Below are 15,320 nucleotides of genomic sequence, written 5' to 3'. Positions count from 1 at the left end.
TTCATCAAATGCTGTAGCACATACTTACAGTATTTAAAAAAAAAAAAAAAAAAAATCCTTGCATACTCTGTCTGCAATATCGTTACCTCAACTTGAGCTAAATGGGATTAAGCCCACGCTTAAGGGATCTCCTAAATGACAGTGTTTCAGACACTCAAGAGAGACAATGTACAGCCCATACACTTTACTGCATGCTCCTAGTGAGAACCACCTTCTCCATCATATCCATCCCAAGATCACCATAGTGGGTTTCAAGTATTAATAAGAATACTCTGCTCTTAGAGACCATTTCTTATTTGTGGTTCATAAAGCACTACAAATGAGTCGCTATTTTACAGATGGCAAAATTATGTTGCAGGAAGGGAGACAGTTTGTTCAAATCCGCAGAGCAGGTTGTACTGAATGTAATAGCCACTCAGGGTCCTGTGATCCAAGAACTAGATAGACCAGTAGTAGCCATATCCAGGAAAGAGTTAACATTTATTTTCCCATCTAGTTACAAACGGCTTTACATTATTTTTTGCATTAATGTTTTTGCACTCTGTCGGTTCCAGAGAAATCAAATGCGTTCTTTTTTGGTAACTGTATAGCAGAGGGACTTAAACAGTGATTGTGATTAGTGCCAAGAACAACCATCTTCCACTGCCAGTGCTTTAGACAAACATTCTGTCTTCCAGAGTTGAATTTAATCTGCAAGAATCTCTGCTCAGTGCCTTGGCTTTGCCTTATGTTGTAACCATTTCTCTTAAGGCACCAGCCTCAGTTCTCTTCCAGTAAGTAAGGATTTAATGCAGCATTTATCTCTGACTTTTTCTACAACAGAAGTGACAGCTTTAATACTTTGGACAAAGATCTTGCAGCTTATTTAAATCAGCCTCCTGCTTTACCAAAGCTTCCTGCAAAATAAGATGAAAATCCTGAGGCATTGAAGCCTTTAGTGTGACACTTAGCCACAGAACCAGTTTTGAAGTTTACTCAGAGATGCCTTTAGTCATCTGCAGTTATGTGAGACTCAGACATTAAGAACGCCACACTAATGATTCTGGTCTGTCTGCAATTACTTACCCTTTGCCTTCAGCTATATAAGCATGCTTATTTTGTCTCTTCTAAATACTAATCTTTTGTTTGCACTTTTTAACAATAAATGAGTTGAAATGACACTATATTTGTAAAATGCTAGCGCAATTTCTCAAGATCCAGTCTGAGGATTATGTTTACTTCTACTTTTTCTGTGTAAATTGTTAGCTATTTAAAAAAAAAAAAAAAGTGGCATGCATGGCAAAGTTGGTGTGAAACTTCTAGTAGCTCCAGTGCATGTTAAATGCTTATACTTGAGACAATTTTTTAATCTTTTACTGAGGGGGAAAGCACACTGCTTTGCTAACAGTTTAAAGATTGTTATTTATTGTTATTTGAAATTTAGGGAGTTGGAGCAATACAGTCACTGTGGGAATATTTGAGTTATGACCTAAGATGGAGGCATGTTAGGAAACAAAATGGGTATATTTTTCAAGCCTAGACTGAACTTTTGTCTCACGAAATTATTGGAGATTTCTGCTGAATGTTTATTTCTCTTCTCTTTTTGGTTATTGGTTTTGCCTGCATCTGGTTTTGCCTGCTTTCATCTGCTCATGGTTGGCTTTTTTCCTTGAAAGTCAGTATGTGCAGGTTTAGTCACAATCGTGTCTGTAGTGAAAGCAAGGGTCTTAATGATTTATTACCAAAATCAGGAACAGTATCTCCTGCAAATCAAGATTAAATCCTCCAGTGGTATTTATCAACTGTCATTAGTGCAGGACACTTAGTCCCTAAATTCATGAAACTACAGTACAGGAACTGAATTTGTCCCCTCATATGTATGGTCAACAAATATGAACAATCACATTCTCTTAAATAGATTTGAAAATTAGTGAGTTCAAGCAACCCAGACGTTGTAGGAATATCTGTGTTATGATTTCAAACAGAGGAGTGTTAGGAAACAAATTGCATATATTCTTCAAGCCTAGACAGAACTTTTGCTTCATGAAATCAGTAGTGATTTTAGCTAAATGTTTGTGTGCCAACATAACTCTGAGCGTGTTTCTTTTTGCTTCAGAAAAATGAAAGTGAGAACTTCAGTATGAACACGTTGCTGTTCTTGCTGATCTCATATATATTGCTGATCTCTTCTGATCTGGGACTTTGTGTTACTGAGATTTCACATATGAAAACTGGGGGGGGGGGGGGGGGGGGGAAGAGTTCAAAAAGATGACCTCAGAAAAACATCTCTATTGGTCATTCTGTTGTGCTTGGCTTGCAGTCCAGTTGCCATCGTCTATCATTTGGCTATTTAGGGTAATTCTCAAGCCAAACCACTGCTGTGACATGCCTGTGATGCTTCCAGACCCTGTAGCCCAACAATTCAAGCCACAGAGAGAATTTTCTGGTTAGTTTCTCAACTATTCAGGAGTCATCTTGGATCTCTTCCAAATCATGGGAGTGGCTCTTTATTACATGACCAGATCACTCATATTTTAGTTTGTCCAAGATCTTGTTATCTGAAAAGAAGATAGATGCAGAAATTTCTCTTTAAGGGTGTCCTATTCATTTCTTAGAACTGTAAAAACTCTAAATATGCTGAATATCTCCTGGACTAAATGCTTTGTAAAACAAAACAGGCTGCCAGTACACCCACCTCAGAAGAGGTCAGAGCCTATTCAGATCTTCTTCCCGATCTTAAGGGTAACACGCACTAAAAATAGAACCTTCAACCTGTAGCCCTTTTTCAAAAGTATTTGCTAGCAGCAGAGTTCACGCTGTTTGGTCCCCATGTAAATTCATAATGAGTAGATTCATAATGTCCACCGATGAAGATTAACAGGTATTCCCTTTTATTTTGTTGTTTCACACCCTTCTTCCTCCCCACTTAACATGCTGGATGGTTCTTAATAATTGCCTTTGAATGGAGGGAGAGCTGCTGGATACAGAATAGAAAGTTGCCTATTCCTTTCTTCTGGGACTGTAAGGCAGGCACAGATTAGGAAGTGGCTTTGGGATTTGCAGACAGGTCTCTCTAAGTCTGGTGGGTCATGTTATTGCAGTGGAATTGAGATGCCAACACAGCCTTGGATATGTGTGAATGTGTACTGGAAATGGGGCTGGCCAAACACCACAGTGCAGGCAAGTCTAAATCCTGTACTGGAGAAAAGAAAAATTCACTGTGAGCAAAACATGAGATAACAGCTTTCCACCCTTTTCTAGACACAATGAAAGATCTTGCTGCATCTCTACTGTGTTGCAAAAGGGAAACAGGGTAAGGACTGGGGGGGGCTATATTCCCATAACAGGTGAATGCTGGGTTACCTTCAAATTCCTATCAAAACTCTAAAAATACAAAAATTGAGACAGCAAGCAGACTGTTTGAGGCTTGTTTCAGATATTTGCTTCCAAGCAGGGATTATACTGTCTGTAGTTGCTCCCTGCCAGTAAACATGGCAATGTTGAAAGGGTAAGTTAGACCTGCAGTGACACTACTGATGGTGAATTACAGAATCATGTCTAAAATTAGGTAAACTCAGATGTTGCTTTGGTCCCTTTTGATCTTGCAGACAAATAGGTGGTGGCTTTTGAGACATCCGTGCATTTCTGAGAGTCCAGGCCACCTTCAGAGTTCAAACAGAAATACATGCTATAACTGGGGCAAGTTGAAAGCCATGACTTCATTTCGTAGAACTTTAGCAGCTGTATAGCTCAAAGACAAATAACTCATCCCTGGCTGGTCCCTGTAATAACACAGACATCCAGAAAATGCCTGGCATTTTTTGGTTCACTACTTGGGATCAAATTCCTCTCATTTTGTTTCCCTCTGGACTAAGAACAGACTATTCTTAATGTTGCAGCCCTAAGGAGAAATCTTGCGTCCTGCTGCAGCTTTGTTTCCACACGTGTTATAGGGTCCCTGGAAAATTCTACTGCATTAGCAGTATTTGTCCAGTTTCATGTCCAGCCCCTTCCATCGGTAGCGGGTTCCTGTTGTTTCATTCAGATTTTTCAAAGAAAAAGGCATATGTCTGCTCAAAACCCACTTGGCAGTTCTTCAGCCCAACTGCTTCCACAGAGCCCCAGGGAGCTCTGTAAAGAAGCTAGTTCCAGCAGAACTAATTCTAGGTGCCAGTTCTGAATGCCCTGATGATTTTTTTTCCCTACAGAAACTTTTTGTGATCAGAAATTGTGAGCTGTTGAAGCACAGAATTTCAAAGGGCGAAAATTCTGAAATTGAAAGGAAAGGAGAGTCTGTCCTGGAGGCCGAAGGGAAAAGTGTTTGTTTTCAGCTCAAGAGTCTGAGAGCAGATATGGTACTTCTGCATAAAAACAGCAAGAAGGTAAGTGCAGATTTGGGAGGCAGGGAGCTATTTAAATTCACAACACTGTTGGCATAAGAGGAATTGATATGTATTGGTCCTGAATGAGTTTGGGCAGGAAGAGAATTCTGGACTAGTTTTTAAGTATGGCTAGAGGGGAGTAGAAATCAATCTGCTTTTGACATCAAGAATGAGAAACAGGCTTATACGGTCACAGTCAGGGTTTGGCCTCAGGGCCCTTCTGCCTCTGTCCCTTACAAAGTGTTACTGAAATTTGTGATGGGAACCCAGTGCTAGGGTTACAGGTTAATCAGCCTGAACCATTTAGTCTAAACAATTGCCCAGATTACTGCACTCTGTGGAAACTGATCTGAGCCTTCTGGGAACTGTGTTCCAGCACAATGCTGTGTTTTTCCAGTAGGACTGTATTCCACAGTGACGTGCTTCTCAGGCATACATCACGTGAGACACAGTGTATGGTCAGATACAGCTATGGCTCGACACGGCTGGAGTTAGCGTCTAAGCGACTTCTGCTGGCTGCTCTGTCTTAAAAGCACTCTCTCTAGTATAGACTTCACATCCTTACTTGCGTCTGCAGTCAAGCCAACCCATGTACAAGTGCGTTAGTGCATCCAGTTAATTTCTCTGCTCTTCCAAGTACTACCAATAGAGAACATTTTGCGGTGCTTTCATCCAATTTGCCAGTTTTAATATACTTTCTAATGCTTTCCTGGAGATCTCTGTAGACTGTGCTGGGAGTTGTTTTTTCTTCTCAAGTCAACTGTAGTTGATTAAATCAAGAAGATGGAAATGGGGGTATATAATATCTTACAGGATTCCTCTCACGAAACCCTGGATGTTTATAACCTGCCCTTCCTTGCCTCATAGTCAGGTTTAGGTTGAAATCTTCACCCTTCTCTCACAGCCTGGCCAACTCTTCAGAGCTTTTTTCTTTATTCCTTCATTCATGTTATTCACTGCCCAGAATCACGTATTGAGTCTTGAAGTTGAGGACTGGGTAGAAAGGAAGGGCGTTTGAGTGACGGAGCCTACAGACAGAGCGTGGTTGCAGCAGTCTCTCTGCTGCTGCTACATCGCTTCACTGCTTCTGCAGCCCACTGTTTCTTGCAGGGGCCACTTTCCAGCAAAGCCTGAACTGCTGTTGAAAGCTGCATTTCCTGCTACACAGAGCTCTCAACCAAAGCAGAAATCAAAACAAGAGCAAACCCAGTGTGGACTCTGGCAAAGATCACCCTCTCTTCATATATAAAAGGGAAGCATTTAGCCTGACCTCATAAAAGAGAGAACTTAAAGGACCGTTCTACACTTTGAAATCTTACCCTCGATGGCATGGAAACAAAACGCTGAGTAGGGAATTTCAGCAGCTCATTTCATGTTCTGCTCAGCCCGCTGTACTTCCTGAGCATGAATCGGCCATTGCATCATCCCAGGAAAATGAAGGTTATTGGGTCACTGGCTGCCCTTATAATCTGCTCAGTAAGGAATTTCTCAAGAGTATAGACCAGTGCCCAGAATAACATTTAACAAGGTCTTGAAAATTATGCCTGCTACAAACAGAGCCCTCTTAAAAGTTTGCAGGAGGCCTACTGTTTGGATGAGTTAGCAGCACCCCCCTCTATAAACAGCACTTGAAACAGCTGCTTCCAGGAACCATGGAGTTAAATAGCTGAGGCAGAGTCCAGATGACTTTGCTACAAGTTTAGTACCTTTCTTAACATATGGGCCTATGCTAAATGGAGAAAAACTGGTGTCAAGATTTTCTTGATCCTATTTGCCTCCAGAATGTGTCAGGCAAACTTCTCTTACACAGCCACTCACTCTACATGCAAACTGCACCCCAGAGTGTAGGCATGGCTGAAACTTCATGCAAAACAGTACTGCCTCTTCTCTTGCAAGTGCTGTATGTTCTCTGCATGTGCTCTATATGTGTCCTTTCTTTTGAGGGTATCTGCTTTCTCCGGATTGTGAACCAGACCATAAAGGACATTCAATGGCTTTGTTCTCCAACTGGATTGCACCATTTCACCAGGGAATAGATCCTGGGATTTAAAGAAACCTCCCACCTATTGGGCAAATGCCGTGACAGACAAGATTCAACTTCCTGATAGCAGAAAACTGCTGTCATTGTAGAAACCCGAATATGTTGTGCTGTGCAATCTTAGGCTCTCTTTCCACTTACTCTAGTGATGATTTGACTGTGAGCCTGGAGGCTCTCCCCAAGCTTTTCTACAGAGCTCCTCTTTGCTCGGCTGTGCTTCCTAGTGCCAACAGTTCCTGCATGCCTGCATGAATGACCCACTTCTGCTGGTTTTGCACCTGATTCCTGTGGGAGTGTTTGACTGGAAAGCATTTCCTGCTCACACTCATCTGTTCACACTCTTTGCCCTCAGGAGAGAGGTGAGCTGATGAGGAAGTGATTGTTTCAGGAAGTTATTTGGTGTGAAGCTTTGGTTTTTCATTTTCTGTTTGTTCCTTGCCTGTGGACTGAACATAAGGGAAAAGGTCTATCAATCCTAACTGGTGTTTCTGACTTGGGACTACTTGTCTTTGCTTGAAAGTAGTTGAGAGACTGAAGGGAAGGAGGAAGGAAGAAAATAGGAAAACTTCATCATCCTGTGATGGATTTCTGGAGGATTTTTCTCCCAGCTGATGCTCACAGTACAACTCAGCCTCACAAGCCAGACTAGCTTTGTTAATGTTGCTCCAGGCTTCTGGCCTGCTCTCAAATCTGTTTTGATTTGTTGGCACCTCTCTGGCATGAGGGTGGTCCGAAAGAGTCTTCACAGCAAGGTTTGGGCTACAGCAGAGTACAAAGTCAGGGCCTTCATCCTAGACAGGGAGTGCAGAGATGTACAACGCTCCTGCGTAGCTAACTCACAGCCACAGATGCCATTTACACTGTCCAGCTGTAGAGATGTGCAGTGGAAAGCAGCAAGTGTTCTTCTCCAGGCAGTGCTTCTGATATCTCCCATTTGTGTCTTGCAATGTCACCTGGTCCTATGCCTAGAAAAGCTGCTGCTTGTGCCCCGTCACCTGATCCCACACCACAACTACTGTTCACCTCTTCTTCAGCAAACAATGCTGAGCTGTACCACAGTTTTCCTTCAGGCAAAGTGTGAAACTGCAAATACACTACTGACCACAAGTCCACACAGCATCCTTGTACTACAGAGATAGATGCAATGTCTACAGACGGACGGAATGATCAAAGCTTGAAAATATTTGTGGAATAATTTCTGGTTAACAAGCCCATTTTTATAATGGGTAACATATGAGAACAAAAGGTGCAAGGGAACATAGGCTTTGGAAAATAAAGCTTAATACAAAATTATATATTGCATATTGTTTTTAAAAAAACAATGTAAGTAGTGCTTAACTGTGATTAGAAGAAATCTAAAACATCTGCAAGAGCTCTTAAATAAACCATGGAAAGTGGGAAGAATTCCACAAATGTTGGGAAACAAAAGAACAAAGACTTGGGTGGAATTTATGCGTCTGCCTTAGTATGCCAAGCTTTCCCCATACTTGTTGTCACTACGGCTAAGCAGAAATTGTACTTTCACTATTTCATTGTGCAAAACTTCCATTAATGATCTATAGCCCTCAAGCCTGAAAGCTGAATTTCTTTACGGTTGAGCTACACGGCTCTTGGCAATTTTCCCTCCATTTTCTTATTGAGTGTAGATAATGGCATTCATTTCTCTCAGTAGAGAGAGATATTTAGGGTTAAGTTGAGCAAAGAGTTCATTTGACATCACTTCTAAACTGTTCTTAAATAAAAATGTTGACATAATAATTTGAAAAATGGGATAACCTTCAATGCTAATTTTGCCTCTTGTTAGATTATCCTTTAACTTATTTTGCTTCCCTTTATTTATATCCCCTAACAACCAATGAACCTCACCTTCTTTAACCATACCTTGGAATAGCCCACAATTCAGATCCAGGACAATGCTCACCCAAACCTAGCAGCAGCACAGCTAGGCACCATTCCTGCCCCCTGCTTGTGGAAAGACTTCTAACCACACCTCTAAAACCCACAAAAGCACAAGAAGTAGAACCAGTACCCATCACACATGGGGACACAGGAAAACAAATTATTTCACATACCTGTGGAGAACTTTTTCTATAACCTAGGAAAAGGCTGGTTGGTTTGTTTGTTTTAAATTAGAGAAGCATCCTTCTTCAGGAGTCTAAGGTAAGTAGGATTTGGGGGAAACCTCCTGTTTTGGCACAATACACTGAACTACATCGTACGAATGGTCAACAAAATAATTTCTCTTCATTTAGTTTTCAAATTGTTGCAGACAGCTCTGTTTAAACCATTTTTTAAATAAAATCTATCCAGAACAGTATTGCACAGAGGCATGAGACCCAGGAAGAGAAATAATAGAAAGTTTCTTCCCTTTTCTCCTCCTCCAACTTCAAACTAAACTGTTATAGATTTTCTCATTCTTACTGTGTTTGGCTCAGAATCAACTGCTCTCATCATGAAAAGGAAACAAAATATGGAAAATTTCTCAGTGGCAGTAACCTGCAGCTTTAGCTGTAACAAAGAGGAGGGAGGGTCTTCCTCGGAAGTATTTTATTTTTCATATGATTGCTTCTGGTGTCCAATCTCATTTAGGACTAATTTGAGTACCTCTATGCTATGTTGCTGTGAGCAACCCAGCTCTACAAATGGAAGAAGCTAACGCCAAGTCTATGTATCCCTTCCTGTCAGGATAATTCTTCTGTGAGGTACAAATAATTGTTGTGATAAAGCAGGCAGAGATCCATTTTGTACACAAAAATGAAATTGTTAACCTTTTTCTCCATTGTCAGAATCACCGGGACTGCGATCCCACACAATACACCTTCTCTATCCTTATTTAACTTATCTGCTGTGCCCACACTGAAGCACTGATCACTCCAAATGGCCTTTAACTGCTAACTTGGATGCCAACAATTGTCATCTTGCAGCACCAGGGACCTCTGCACAAGCTGTGAATCCCTTCCAAAAGCAGGGCTGTGCAGACTTGGTCCTTCACATGTGTCAACAGACGGAGCCTCTGGCATGGGCTCAGTTGCGCTAGTGCTGAAGGAGCCTCCTCTAGCTATCACACTGGGACTTTCCAAGCCACTATCTTTATTTAAAAAAAAAAAAAAGAAAAAAAAAAAAAAAAGCTGTGGGAGGGAACTACTTGGAATTTTTGCAGTAAAAATGCAGCATTGAAAAGGTTCTTGGTTGTAATCCAGTTCTCGTGTGTGGTGATGAAAACTCACCGCTACTCAGGCACGTGTATCTGCAAAGGCATTTTGGGATGCTGAAGCAGTACCATATTTGGCCACTTCTCTTCATAGTCCCTGTCTGGTTGTAGAGAAGGCTTCTGCATCCTGCTAGCATTCCCAGACTGCTGCTAAATGTGCTTTAGAAAGCTCTGCTTTCAATCTTCAGAGTTGTCAAACAGCTTTAAAGAGTTGCTGACTGTTCTGAAGAAGAAACAGAAAAAAAGACTTTCAGAACAACTGAAGTCAGTCTCTATGCACTTCTCTCCCACCCAGGTAACAAGTATGTTCTCTCAGTTTTCAGCCTTGAACTTCTTTGTATCATATTTGCTTGCATACATAACATTTTTAGGGGCTGCTTCAAATGACAGTAGTACATAGTAATCTGAATTATCTGAGCCCACAGATACTTTGCAGTTTGTGCAGCTAAACTGTTCTTATGTGTTGCAATTTTTCCCATCGTTGATTTAAGCGTTTAGACTCCCTTCCCAAGTAAATTTGGTGTGTAAAGAAAAGAGGGAGTCATTCAACGAGAGCAGTTTGTCATAGGGGAATGCCTGGAGCAGCAGTATGTCATGTTGAACAGTTCTGAGGAAACATTTTTAGCAATTCATTGGGATCACCAAATCCCTGAGAAAATTAGGGTGTATGCTGGGAAACAGAGCATCATATTGTGGGTCCAAAGTGCTCGATAAAGAAAGGAGAAAATTCAGAATTTAACTACAGCAGTCTTAAAGCTTTCCATGCTAAAAAGGGTAAGTGATAGAGACAGGGCAGAGAAAAGTAAGTAGCGAGTGTTCATAAATCTGTTCATCTGCCCCTAAAATCTAATGGAAAACAACACTGGAGACTAAGAAAATCTCATAGATTTTTTTGTGCTTAATAGACCAAGTAATTTCCCTCAGTAATTTTCTGAGCCATCTCTTTAAAAGTCATGTTCAGCTTTAGAAATAAATGTCTACTTGCCAATACTCGTATCAGCCACATTTCTAGTAGCTGTTTGCTATTTATTGGTTGCTGTAGTTCCCAGGGGACCCAGTTGGCTTCTTCTAAGTGGATAAAACTACAGTGCTTTCCTGAAAGAATGGGAGAGATTTTGACCATGGAGCGTTATGTCTCAATTCTCTTGCTCCAGGGTACAGTGGTGGGAAAGGAGTCCCTGTGTGGGCCTTTGCTCCCATTAGGATGGAAACCCCTCTCAGTCCTCCGGAACTGCAACCTCAATCACGCCTGGTGTCTCTGCAATGTGGGCCGGTGTCCCACCTCTGGCAACAGCCACTTCCATGTTTCAGAGGAAGGACAAAGAAATCTTTTGGTGATTTCTCAATGAGCTAAAGATTGTAAGTAAGCACATTTGACTCCCTCCCTTCTTTTGGGATGGGTTCTGTGCTGTCATCTGTGATTCACAAGGAAGGAGAACAGCAATTTAACATTGTTCCCATCTGCACTGCTAACCTTCTGCAACAGGATTTCCCTTGACTGTGTCAAAGCTACAAGGCGGCACTAGTAGCTTCAGTGTTACACCTGAAGAGTTTTGGCCCTCATAAAAACCATGTAGTTGAAGAAACTAATTACTTTCTTTGTCTTTCTACCCCAGAGCAGTTTTGAAAGCCTCCTGCTTCCAAGAGTAGACAATGTAGTCCGATGCTAGGGAGTAGCTTTCCAAGAAGATTCTGCACCCTTAAAGACGAAATAAAAAGATGCACTGGGCTTATCAAAGCCCTGTTTGAAGGGCTGGGGTTTCTCATTTGGTTTTCTTTAACTTAAACAAAGACTACGTAGAGTGGTCTCTTCAGGCACAGGGAAAGGCTGACTGTAGAAAAAGGAATTCTTACTGAACCATAGAAAAGGTGACGCATGTTATCCTGTCATCTCATAGCAATGTTCGGTTTTGTGGTCATCTATGAGTTCTAACCTGCCACTTCAATGAAACAGACATTTGTAGTATTGCCTATTGCCTTGTTATTTAGATAGATACATGGATAGATCTGAAACCAGGTTATGCTGCTTTACATAGAAATGCCAGCAGGGTTGGGAAATTTCCAGTAACGTGGTGCACCAGTGCAGAAGTCTTCAATTTCAAACCCTCAGTTCCCAGACCAAAGGCAGAGCTGTGAGCAGTCTGGTCTGGCCCTGTGCTACCCAGTCTGACACAGACGCTCCAGGATGTGCTCCACAGCTTCATGAGCTCTGCCAGGAGACTCTGACATGCCTACAGGCTTTGAAGGGGAAGAGGGTAGAAGCAAAGTGCCAGTCACATGTAGAACTTGGCTACTCTTCTCTCTTTGCAAGAAACAAAGGGGTGGTGCCTCTGACTGCGGGATACGCTGTATCTTGGCCTAGAGGTGTCATAGGGTAGCACTTCTGAAAGTTCAGTGATAAATTTGAATGAATCTTGATAATAGCTATTCCATTCTGAGAAAATCCCCAGTCCTTGCCTTGAAGCATGAAAAGCTTGTTGTGCTAGGGATTTTTAATCTTTCCATATTTTGTAACTAAAGATCTAATGAGTTTATTTTTTGTAAGAAGCTGGGTGTTGTTCTTTGTGTTCTGGCAAAAGCCCAAGCTGAATAATTGCATTCTTAATTCTCACCACATTTCCTTCCCTCAGCAACAGTGGTGTGGCACGCTGCTCTGCATGGAGCTGTTCAAGTGTCGGCATGTCAGAAGTATCACTTCTAGCACGGCAGTTCTAGCGTGCAAACTGTGTTAGAATCAAAGGCATTGAAAAGTATCAGCTATTATTTTTAATCAATAAATATCCTACAGCTTGAACCAAGATTTTTTCATTCCCAAAGAGACTTGCTTTACTAACATCTTATCACAGTACCATAAACAAACTGATCAAAGCTGTAAACCATCCCACACAATTCCCTTCATTCCTTCCCTTTATGTGTTCACGTAGATACAGTCGCTGTCAGCAGGGATTCTCCTCGTCTTCTTTCAGAGTCCGCTGCTGTGATAAAGGCAAACCTCCAGTGCCGCACTGGAGATGGTGTCTCACCCAGGAGATGAAGTTAGTCAGTTCAATACCTCATCCTCCCACAGACTTCCTGTATGACCTTAGTCAAGTCTTTTAGCCTCTACATTTTCTACCCCATCTGTAAAATGGGATAATTGCACATAAACCTCAGAGAGAGATGGCAAGATTAAATGCACTAAAGACTGAGAGGTGCTTTGATCTTACACTGGTCTAGTTCCTAGACAGCTTTGTGGGGATGTGAATATGAATCTAACTTGGAATGATGCCAAACAATTCTCCTGCAGAAGGTGAATCCCAGTGAACCATGCTGGAGAGTTGACTTGCCTTTTTGTTTAATGTTTGTCCATATTTTATGAAGGAGTTTCTGCCTCTAATTTGTACTCATGCTTTTATCTCTACAGATATTTGCAGGTAAACAGGATTGAAAAGGACATCCCAGGCCAGTGCTATTCTATCTAGGCAACTACGCTGGAGCATTTGTACAACACACTAGATGTCTACGAGGTCAGTGTGAGGGAGCAGACGGCTGTATTAGTGTCACTCAGGAGAGCCCCTATTTCTACTTGCCAAGATATAAAAACTTAATCTGGAGGCAACAGTAACACACTGAAGCTTACTCACTACCAGACAATGCTGTTAAGCCTATCTTTATAGAGGGAAGATACAACACTGGTATGATCACGATAAAAATAACACCAAGTTATCTCAACTAATCCCTTGTCAAATTCCCTAGATCCTTTAGGCAATGTGTGCACAGTTAAGATGTTAATTGGTATGGGAATGTGTTGGGTAAGTTACAGCAGTTATTGCTGTTGGAGATAGGACTATCATCCACAGCTCAGTAACCTACTTTGTCTGGCACTTGCTGGTGTCAAGTGCTTCAGATGTGTTACTGGGGACAGCAGCTACCTAATCTGCTAGTTGTAAATGTTACAGGCTACTTATTGTCTGTTTCCTCTGTTGAGATATATCTGTCTTCTGCCAGGACTAGGGGATCTACATAGCCCAGTACCAACAAGCAAGAAGCCGTGACATTCCTGGTTCCTTACTTTTTGATTTTCGGACAATATGTTTGGGACCACAAGGCTAAGAATCCAAAGCAAGCAAAATTCTCCACCCCTGCAAGAATGGATGATTTGGAAACATGAGTAAGTTAGGAATGTCTAGTTTTGAATGGAAGCAGACAGATGGTCTTTCTTCCTTTCCCCAACTCCTCACACCAACATTAGTCATCTGGAGGAGCACAGGAGTGTAAATGTGCCAAAATGGAATAATGGCCATTCTGGGATAAGATTTTTGGCAAGACATTCAACCAGTATAAACTGAAATGGCTTCATCAGAATCACCTTAACACAGGTCATGCTAGTTTGTGCCATCCTGGAGATCTGACCCACTGAATCAGTCCTGTAGTACCTGCTCTTGAAAGAGAAAAGGAAAATTTAAACCAGATTTTGGAAAATATAAAGATGAAATCTGCTCAAGTCCCCATGTCATTAATGGGGTTCAGAGGAAAACTTCAGGGCCACTGGTCAAATTTGGTAACTCCCACTTCTTTGACAGGCAGTTTCATCAACAGAGAAAACATAACTATGCAAACTTGCAGTACAGCTCAACATTCAAACCTCAGGCCCTCCTGCACTGACCAAATGTACCCCTCTCTTAGCACAGTTGATGCCTTCAGAAATGCATCGAAAGCTACAGAGAGTTTCCTCCCAGGCAGCTGGTTTGCTCTGACACTGCTTGATAACAGTTATGCTTATCATCATCATCTTCCAGTTGCCCCACTCCTTCTCATACGTTGTCACTTGCCAGGTTGGGACTCTTTCTTTGTGGTTAGCAACTACTTTGACATTGCAGGGTTACAATTAAACGATACAGTCAACAGCACTGTATTTAGAGCAGTCGGTTCAGATGTGGGAGACATTGCTTCAAATTAGTGGCTGATTCCAGTAGTGCAGGGACTTGAAACTGAGTTTCCAATGTCAGAAGTCAGTGGCTATTCCTGGGTAAGTAGGGATGTCTGACCTCAGGAACAGGCATGTAAATATAAACCATGAGCTCAGCAACACAGTGTTACCCTACAAGAAATGTCAAACAATCTGTAAAGCCATCTTTTTCCTTGTTCATGTCCATAGGCCAGACAGAGCTTGGGGCTACTTAATCATCTGATCTGCACCAGCATCTGTTGCTATACAAGTTCCTGTAACGTTTGGCTTCTATCCTGCATGGGAATCCAATATCCTTGAACTCCACTGGAATTGATGTGAACAAAGGCAGGAGGCAACTTCTCAGTGGGTAAAATTCCTATAACCAGTAAACACAAGGTTAGGTGAAATCACGTGACTGATGTGGAAAGTCAAATATGTGCTAAAAGCTGCCGTTCAGCTTTACTAGCAATGCAGCCAGGATTCTCATTTTAAGTAATGGAGCCTGTGTATATCTTAAAACTATAGTTTGAAGAACTAAATTTTTCCAGATTCAGGGATATCTTGGAATTCTATGAATCATATAATTGTTTTTTGATAGCTCTAAGAGCATACACCCATGTCTTTCATTAATACTTCCACAGCTAGCATTCCAGTCGTGCTTTTGCCTCAGCAGTAGAAACCCAACCATAATTTTGTGGGCACAATCAGTGCACAGTAGGATAATATGTTTTGCAATAATAAGGCACATGTGTAAGGCTGTTGCCAGGTGAGCTGCTGAGG

The 15,320-nt window shown here is 41.7% G+C and overlaps 1 long non-coding RNA gene across 1 annotated transcript; it reads left to right on the top strand.

Moving 5' to 3' along the window:
- Positions 1-13,061: 13,061 nt before the first annotated feature.
- LOC141928888 (uncharacterized) lies at positions 13,062-14,867 on the top strand. The gene is made up of 3 exons (XR_012624895.1): positions 13,062-13,116; positions 13,598-13,760; positions 14,748-14,867. It is a non-coding gene; the product is annotated as an uncharacterized LOC141928888 (long non-coding RNA).
- The last annotated feature ends 453 nt before the right edge of the window (positions 14,868-15,320 follow it).

The sequence above is a fragment of the Strix aluco genome, chromosome 12 (assembly GCF_031877795.1).
Source record: "Strix aluco isolate bStrAlu1 chromosome 12, bStrAlu1.hap1, whole genome shotgun sequence".
Taxonomy (NCBI): Eukaryota; Metazoa; Chordata; class Aves; order Strigiformes; family Strigidae; genus Strix; species Strix aluco.
This window is presented reverse-complemented; position numbering and strand designations above follow the sequence as displayed.